The following is an 8,845-nucleotide window of genomic DNA, read 5'->3' on the forward strand; positions in this document are numbered from 1 at the left end:
AGAAATCCGCCTGCCTCTGCCTCCCAAGTGCTGGGATTAAAGGCGTGTGCCACCACCGCCCAGCTAAAACAGGAAAAACTAAAGGAACGTGGAGCTGGGGAATCCCCTCACCTGGAATTCAGTTTAGGTTTCCTTCTGACCAAAAATTAAAAAAAACTTCAACATGGGCTGGCGAGATGGCTCAGCAGTTAAGAGCACTGACTGCTCTTCCTAGGGTCTTGACTTCAAATCCCAGTAACCACATGGTGGCTCACAACGACCTGTAATGAGATCTGACGCCCTCTTCTGGTGTGTCTGAAGGCAGCTACAGTGTGCTTATTCATAATAATAAATAAATCTTAAAAAAAAAAACCTTCAACATAACTGATAAAACCAAAATTGCCTACAGAAAATGTGCCTTTCCCCCACCCGAAATACGTACATCTCTAATAAGTGTTAAAAACAACAAGCTAGGGGCTAGAGAGAAAGCTCCACACTCAGAGTACCTGGTGTTTATTGGGAATTGGTTCTAATGCTTTGTCCCCAAAGCCACTCTTCCAGACCTTAGGGTCCCTGACCCCAGCTGGCTGCGATTGGTAATAAAGAATTTCGGTACAGCCAATGGCTGAGCAGGGAGATGGAGGCGAGACTTTTAGATTGCTTCAGCAAGGGACTAAGAGAAAGAAGAGAGGAAAAGGAGAATCACCTTGATTCAGAGAGATTAGATTTAAGTGTTGCAGGGGAGATAGCATCCAACAATGTAGGTGGAAAGGGAATGAGGCCCTAGAGGGTGGGAGGTGTTGCCCAGAAGGTAACAGGGCAATGACCAAGCCAGCTCAGTCAGTCAACAGGGTCTTGAGGGAAGGAGTGAGGATTAAAGAAAGAAATGACAATTAGACAACATTATAATGTGACTCCAGCCAGTGTTGAAGCTGAAGCATCAGTCTGCTTTTATACCATCGTAGGTACATTCGAAGAATAGGGTCAATTCTTAGAACAGAGACAAAGTAGTCAAAAACAAGGCAATAAACAAAGTCCCATGGTCACTGTGTCTAGGGACTTATGATGACCAAGATGAAAGGAATACCATACATTCTTCAGCTCTATTACCTTAAGCATACTTTCTTGCCCTAGCCCAAGGTCAAATTCTTGCCAAATTCCAAGAAGCGCCATCAGGCGCCATCCACTGGGCAACAAAGATAAAATATAGATTTAGAAGGTGTTAAGCTAGGAATGCTGGAGGGAAGTATTGTTAGCCGAGGGGAAGTTTAGAAATGTCCAGTTATTGGGTTAGTCAAGGCATATCAAAATTGGCTGGCGTGTATGTGTCTTTCATTCTCGAGAGAGCTTTTGGGTGGGTGTAGCTCGTGTGACCCGCCAGGACCCTAAGTGGTTTAACTACTTTACTGCTACAGGAGCTCTTGCAGAGAAACCAGGTTCCATTCCCACATCCACAGCTGCCACAGCGGTCTCACAACCACCTGTAACTCCATCTCCAGAAGACTGCACACCCTCTTCTGGTCTCCACATGCACCTCATTCACAGGGTATGTGTAAGAACAAGCAGGCAAATATATGTAAACATAAATAAGGACATAGTCATAAAGTCTCTCACCGACATGCTTGCCCAAATGTGAACTGAACAAGGACACCACGAATGGACATGCTAAAGGTGGTGGAGAAAAGCCCGCGAGGCCTCAGCTCTACACAAAGAGCTACAAGCACCGAGAAACTGTTTTCCTTAGGGAGGAACACATGATCACATGATCACTTAATACCAAATGGTCAGCCCTTAAATCATACATACAAATAACATTGTACAGGCTGAGCAGGTTATATTTAGAAAAAAAATAGGCAGTAACAATGAAAAAAAGGCTATTAATTTGAAAGAGAACAAGAAAGGAAGGGTATATGGGCATGAGAGAGGAAAGGGAAGGGAGAAATTTGTTGTTAATATCAAAAATTAAAGCTGAGTGTGCTGCACGCCATTAAATCCAGCAGTCAGGAGGCAGAGGCAGGTGAATCTCTGTGAGTCCGAGGCCAGGCACGTGTAAAAAGAGTTCCAGGACAGCTAGGGCTACACAGAGAAACACTGTCTCAAAAAAACAAAACAAAACAAATATTTAAAAGGGATTTGGAGAGAGGGTTCCACAATGCAAGCCAAACACCAATGGACATAAAATAAAAGATAAAAATAAATTATAAAACCACAAAAAAGATAAGAACATTAAATTAAAATAATGACAAACTGTTTACTTAAGGCCAAAATATCTGTGGCATTGAGTTTAACTGAATTAGCTCTCTTTTCTCATTCACGCACCTCATGAAAACACCTTACAATTTCATTTACAAAATTAAATTATTTTAAGAAAAATAAAGGGCTGGGTAGTGGTGGCACACTTGGGAGGCAGAGGCAGGCAGATTTCTGAGTTCAAGGCCAGCCTGGTCTACAGAGTGAGTTCCAGGACAGCCAGGGCTACACAGAGAAACCCTGTCTCGAAAAACAAAACAAAACAAAACAAAGCAAAACAAAACAAAACAAAAAAAAACCTGGTCTTTAGGGCTGGAGAGATGGCTCAGCAGTTAAAAGCACTAACTGCTATTTTAGAAGTCCTGAGTTCAATTTCCAGCAACCACATGATGGCTCACACCCATCTGTAATGAGATCTGACGCCTTCTTCTGGTGTGTCTGAAGAGAGTTACACTGTACTCATATACATAAAATAAATGAAATTTAAAAAGAAGACTGAGCTTTAGAGGAGTCTGTGGGGCCTTTTCTGGGTGATTATTGCTGCAGAAGAGTCCAGACCTCTGCCAGTGGTACTATTCCTGAGAAGGTGGTCCTAAGGTATTAAAAATAAAGACTGAGGATGTCTCTTCTCACCAAAATATAGTCAGGTCTACACAGCAATATCTTATTCCTGGAACCAAATTCTGTCTTAGTTATGGTTTGTTTGTTTGTTTTTCGAGACAAGGTTTCTCTGTGTAGTTCTGGCTGTCCTGGAACTCACTCTGTAGACCAGGCTGGCCTCGAACTCAGAAATCTGCCTGCCTCTGCCTCCCAAGTGCTGGGATTAAAGGCATGTGCCACCACTGCCGGCTAGTTATGGTTTTTAATGCTGTGATAAAACACTACAACCCAAATCCACTTGAGAAGGAAAGCGTCTATTTTACCTTTCAGCCCTCAGGTCGTCCTGATCACTGAGGGAAGTCAGAGCCCAAACACAAAGCAGGAACTTGGAGGCAGAAGCAGAAGCAGACGCAGACGCTATGGAAGAGGGCTGTTTAATTGTTGTTTCCCATTGCTTACTCAGCCCTCCTTTTTCATACAACTCAGAACCACCTTCACAGGGTTGGCATCACCCACGGTTGGCTGGGCTCTCCACATTGATCACTGAACAAGAAAATACCCAACAGATTTGCCTATAGGAAAAACTTAACAGAGAGATTTTCTCAATTGAGTTCTTCTTCCCAAATGACTCTGGCTTGTGTCAGGTTGACAAAATGCTATCAAGGACACTGAGCAGGGCAGAGAGAGCAGAGAAAGCCAGTAAGCAACATCCCTGGATGGTCTCTGCCTCAGTTGCTACCTACAAGTTCCTGGCCTGATTTTTCTTCATGATTGACTATAAATATTAAGCTGAAACAAACCCTTTACTCCCCACGTTGCTTTTGGTCATTTAGTTATAGCAATAGAAAGACAAACTAGAACAGTGTGCAGACTATGTGTGGGTATGTGCACATGAGTGCGGTCCCTGCAGAGGGCAAAGGTATCAGATACCCCTGGTATCAGATTCCAGTTGATTCTCCAGATTCAACTGGAGGTTGAATATGAAGCAATTATGAGCTGCCAAATGTGGGTCCTGAAAACTGAATTCAGGTCCTCTGTGTTGGGGTCCAGGTATTGCCTCACAAATCATACAAACACCAATCTCAGTCAGATAGGGACAGTTTATTGAGCATATGTTCCAGGATTGGCTGACCAGGGCCATAATCCAGATTTGGGAACTGAACCATGACACTGAGTTTTTTAAACCCAAAGTCCACAAACATGGCAGTGGGAACATGTGGAGGAAGCCATTGTTCAGTGTGGTGAGTATGTGTGAGCGCATATGTGAGTGCATGCAGTGGGAGAGAGGGGGGGGGAAGGAAAGCACCAGAAGTCAATATCTGTTTTGTCGAAGATGCAGAGCCTCTCTACATAGTTCTGTCTGTCCTGGACTTTGTAGACCAGGCTGTCTTCATAACTCATAGAGATATGCCTACCTCTGCATCCTGAGTGTGGGGATTAAAGATAAGCATTATCATGCACAATTTCATCTTTTTTTTTTTTTTTTTAAGTCACGGTCTCTCACTGAACTTGGAGCTTGCTGGTTCAACGAAACTGGCTGGTCAGTGAGCCCCAAGGATCTTCCTCTCTCTGCCTCCCTCCCAAGCATTGGGATTACCGATGCACACTGCTGCACTTGGCTTTTGATGTAAGTAGTGGGATCCCAACACATGTTACCATGCTTGTACAACAAGTGGTTTACCATCTGAGCTATCTCCTCAGCCTAAAGCTGGGCAGCTTTTTTTTTTAAACATTTTTTTAAAGGTTTATTTTATTTATTTTATGTGTATGAGTATACTGTAGCTGTACAGATGGCTGTGAGCTATCATGCGTGTGGTTGCTGGGAATTGAACTCATGACCTCTGCCGGCCCACTTGCTTGGGTCCCTGCTCACTCTGGCATAATTCACTGTAGCTGTCTTCAGATGCACCAGAAGAAGGCGTCAGATCTCATTACGGGTGGTTGTGAGCCACCATGTGGCTGTTGGGATCTGAACTCAGGACTTTCGGAAGAGCAGTCAGTGCTCTTACCCACTGAGCCATCTCGTCAGCTCCCTAAAGCTGGGCATCTAAAAAACAAAAACAAAAACAAAACCAAACCTGGGCATCTTAATGGTAGACAGGAGGCAGGAGTAAAAACAAATTTAACCTTCAAAGGACACCCTTAATTTCCTACTTCCTCAAGCTAGGTACATCTCTAAATGTTTATGTGGCTTATGAAAACAGAGCCACCAGCTAGGAACCAAGCATCCAACATACGCAGCCCTGGGGGACTTTTCATGTTCAAACTGTATCAGTTGTGTAGGAATATTGCATTGTGTCCAATGTCGTTTCTTCATTAGGTGAGATAGAAATATGTTACTTTCCTTTCTGTGAAGGTGATGTAACACGTTGACTTCTGTGCTGGCTAGTCTTATACCCACTTTGCACAAGCTAGAGTTATCTGAAAGGAGAGAAACTCAAATGAGGAAATGTTTCCATAAGATCCAGCTGTAAGGCATTTTTTAAATTGGTGATTGAAGGGGAAGAGTCCAGCCTATCGTATGTGGGGCTATCCCTGAGCTGGTGGTCCTGTCTATAGGAAAGCAGGCTGAGCATGCCATGGGAAACAAAGCAGTAAGAAGCAATCCTCCACGGCCTCTGCATCAGCTCCTGCCTCCAGATTCCGGCCCTGTTTGAGTTCTTGTCCTGGCTATCTTCAATGATGGACTACAATGTGGAAGTGGAAGCCCACTAAACCCTTTCCTCCCCAAGTTGCTTTGGTCCTGGTGTTTTATCATAGCAATAGTAATCCTAAGTCAGGCAGTTTTCATAAGTTAAAATTTAAGGATTGGCTTCCAGGTAACAAACTGATCCCATAACCCCCTGCTCCCCAACTGCAGTTCCCTAAAATTTACGTAGAATGTGCGGAGAATGCAACGTCCTGGTAAGAGGGACCTAACCTGAAACAAACTGTTTCCAGTCTTCCTAGAAACAGGACATCCTTCAGTGTTTAGCCAAGTGTCTTATGGTCCGTAGGATAGGAAATCCTGAGGTGGAATTCTTTCCTGGACTCTCAGCGGCAGTAAAAAAAAAAAAAAAAAAAAAAAAAAAACAGGGCAACTACAAATAAGACTCCACCCACTTCAGGAAGTTTACCTGAGCCCAGAAGTAACCTTGCTTGCCCTCAACCCACACCATCTGTTGTTCCCTGGTGTTTCATATAGTTTTGTTGTGTCTGTGTTTTGTCCTCACTGAGTTCGGACAAGTAGCAACTATGCAGTCCAAAGCGCTCTGGGCTGAGATGTAACAAGCACAGGTTGGACCTGCTTCACACAGCCACCCTGGCATTCGTGGGATGGATCTCATGGGGTCCTCTTACTATGCTGTTGGACTTGTTTGCTCTCAGTTTGTTGGGAGAGCTTTGCATTTACTCACTCTTCTTTCCTTCTGATGCCTTATCTAGCTTTAATCTCACAGTAATGGTGGTGTTCTGTTGGGAGCACAGCACAAAGGTCCTTGTGCCCACAGATCTCCAGAAAAACCAGGAGTGTTGAGTACATAGGATTGTCCTCTCAGAGGGAATGGGTGATGTAAAACCTGTTCTTCCATCCAGAAAGCTGGGACTAGCAATTAACAACCTGGAGGTCTGTGTTATTTGTTGGGCCATACCAAGTTCCAATAGCCAGGAGCAGAGAGTCCTAGTAATCTAAATGACTCTGACTCAAACTCCCACAAGCAGGACCAGAGGTGTCTAATAGCCCAAACACCTCTACACTATCTGTATAACCAAGACCAAGTCAAACCTCTAGAACCCATCTTCCTGGAAGAAATGATATGCGCTCTGAGTTGAGTTTCAATGTAATTAGGTTTTCTTGGGCATTGCATATTGTATTATACCAGGAATTTTTTTTTCCAAATTATACTGTGCTTAAATTTGTTAGTCATAAACTGCTTGGCATCAGACTACCTTTGGGTAGTTTGATCTAGGTTGATGAAGTCAATCTTAACAAAGGTTTAATTTCTCACCTCTTTGTGGTCTGCATCCCTGCCTGCCCTGACCGCCTGCAGGTGCCCCTTGGTGTTTTCTCACCCCTCTTCAAAAAAATTTAGAAAAGATTGATGCTGTTTCTCTAATAAATGTTTGGTGGAAGTCATTGGGGACATGTGTCATTTGTCTTCTAGTGTTTTGCGTGTTGGAAGCTTGATCTTCCCCCAGTGCAGCTAGTGAATGGAACTTTAAGTTTTGCTCGGTGTGATGGTACATGTCTGTAATTCCAGCACTTGGGAGGTTGAATGAGGGAGATCACTAGTTCAAAGTCATCCTCTTATTTGTAGTGAGTTTGAGGCTAGCCTGGACCACATACGGGACAGCCTGCTCAGACAAAATAGTTAGAACTTAATGAGAGATTCATAGAACAATGAAGCGTGCAATGAATCCCTACTCCTCTTTCTCACTTCCTGATTTGTGATGTAATCTTTTTTTTTTTTACATGTACTCCCTAAATTGTGAGCCTATCCATCCTGAGTCCTCAGCAGAGCTGAACAAGAACAACTGCTATGGAGTCAGACTTTCCAGAGCTTTTCTTTATAGTTTCCCACCATGCTCCCATTGGTAGCACATCTATTAACATTGGAAGCCTACAGAGATTAGCATGGCCCTGCAGAAGGATGACATGCAAATTTGTAAAGTGTTCCATATTTTTGAACCACCAATCAGAGAGCATGCATAGGACAGACCTAGGTCCCCTACACATATGTTAACAGATGTGCAGCTTAGTCCTCACGTGGGACCCCTAACTGCAGGAGCAGGGGCAGGGGCTGCCTCTGACTCTGCTGATCGCTTTTGGATCCCTATCCCCTGACTGGGAAGGGAGGAGAAGTTGCATCTAGCCCTTCTGCAAGGCGACACACCATGGTGGGTTGATATTGAAAGACCCCTGGGGGAGACACCCACTCAAATCTCGGGAGGACGTACACCCAAGGAATCACGAGAGACCACATCTTGATGTAATTACAAGAGGTATATTTTAATTTTTAAAGGTATTATATTGATGATGTAATACCATAAGTTGCACAGTCCCAATTTTTTCTCTGATGAAAGCTATAAGTCTGTTAAAAATACAAGGACCAATGGTATTTAGTGGTCCTGTAAGTGCAGAGATTAAAGATGTTAGCTAGGTAGAGGAGTTAAACCAAGTTTCAAACCAATTCTTGCCTTGAGTTCTTTCTTGTTTCTTTTGTTCTAAACTTTCTCTTATTTTGGCTAAATTATCTTTGACTCTTCTTGAGTGATCTATGTAAAAACAACACTCTTCTTTCAATGTAGCACATAGGCCCCCTTCCTTTAGGGACAACAGATCTTATCTTCTATTTTGGAGGACCATTTTTGAGAGGGAGGTGAGTGATTCTTGTAGGTCAGTCAAAGTCTTTTCTATTCTTTCTGTATCTAAGTCAATGGCCTCTCTTAGTTCTCTATACACCTTATGTTGTAAAACCATAACGGATGTTCTTGTAACTGCCCCTGCAGTCTAACATAACTGTCAGGGGAACTCTTAACTCTCTTTTTTATTGTCAGGCACTACCTTACTGGCTCACAAGTTTCTTAGCTTCTTCTTATTATTCTTGTCTTTATTTCTAGCTCTCTAGCCTCTTATTTTTTTCTGACTTTTATACTAGACTTTATCTTTTAAAAACTCTCTTTTTTAAACATTTTATCTCTTTATTATGTCCTTTTACAGTCTTTCTGCAACTCTTTTTTTTTCTTTTGTTTAAAACACTTTTTAAGCTACCTGCACTAGTTTTCTTAACGACTTATCTTGCATCTCTTTTAACTTTTGTAGTCTTTCAACTCCACCAGAAATCCAGGAATGACTGAATAATAGAGAACATACGGGGAAGCTTAACCCAGCTTCCAGAAATATAATAGAGACTGCTGGACACCTGGGCAGCCCTTACTTTAAAACGTTGGAGCATCAATCTTCAGCCTTTTGGCTCATGAATGTCTGACAGACAAGAAAAACAGGAAGGACTCGCCTACTCTGTCTTGGCAGATATAA

General features: G+C 43.0%; 1 non-coding gene across 1 annotated transcript; it reads left to right on the top strand.

Annotated features, from left to right (window-relative positions):
• The first annotated feature begins 7,389 nt into the window (after positions 1 to 7,389).
• Positions 7,390 to 7,492, top strand: LOC116071643. Its single transcript, XR_004111043.1, has one exon. It is a non-coding gene; the product is annotated as a U6 spliceosomal RNA (small nuclear RNA).
• Positions 7,493 to 8,845: the final 1,353 nt, after the last annotated feature.

Source organism: Mastomys coucha, unplaced genomic scaffold (assembly GCF_008632895.1).
Source record: "Mastomys coucha isolate ucsf_1 unplaced genomic scaffold, UCSF_Mcou_1 pScaffold22, whole genome shotgun sequence".
Lineage (NCBI taxonomy): Eukaryota > Metazoa > Chordata > Mammalia > Rodentia > Muridae > Mastomys > Mastomys coucha.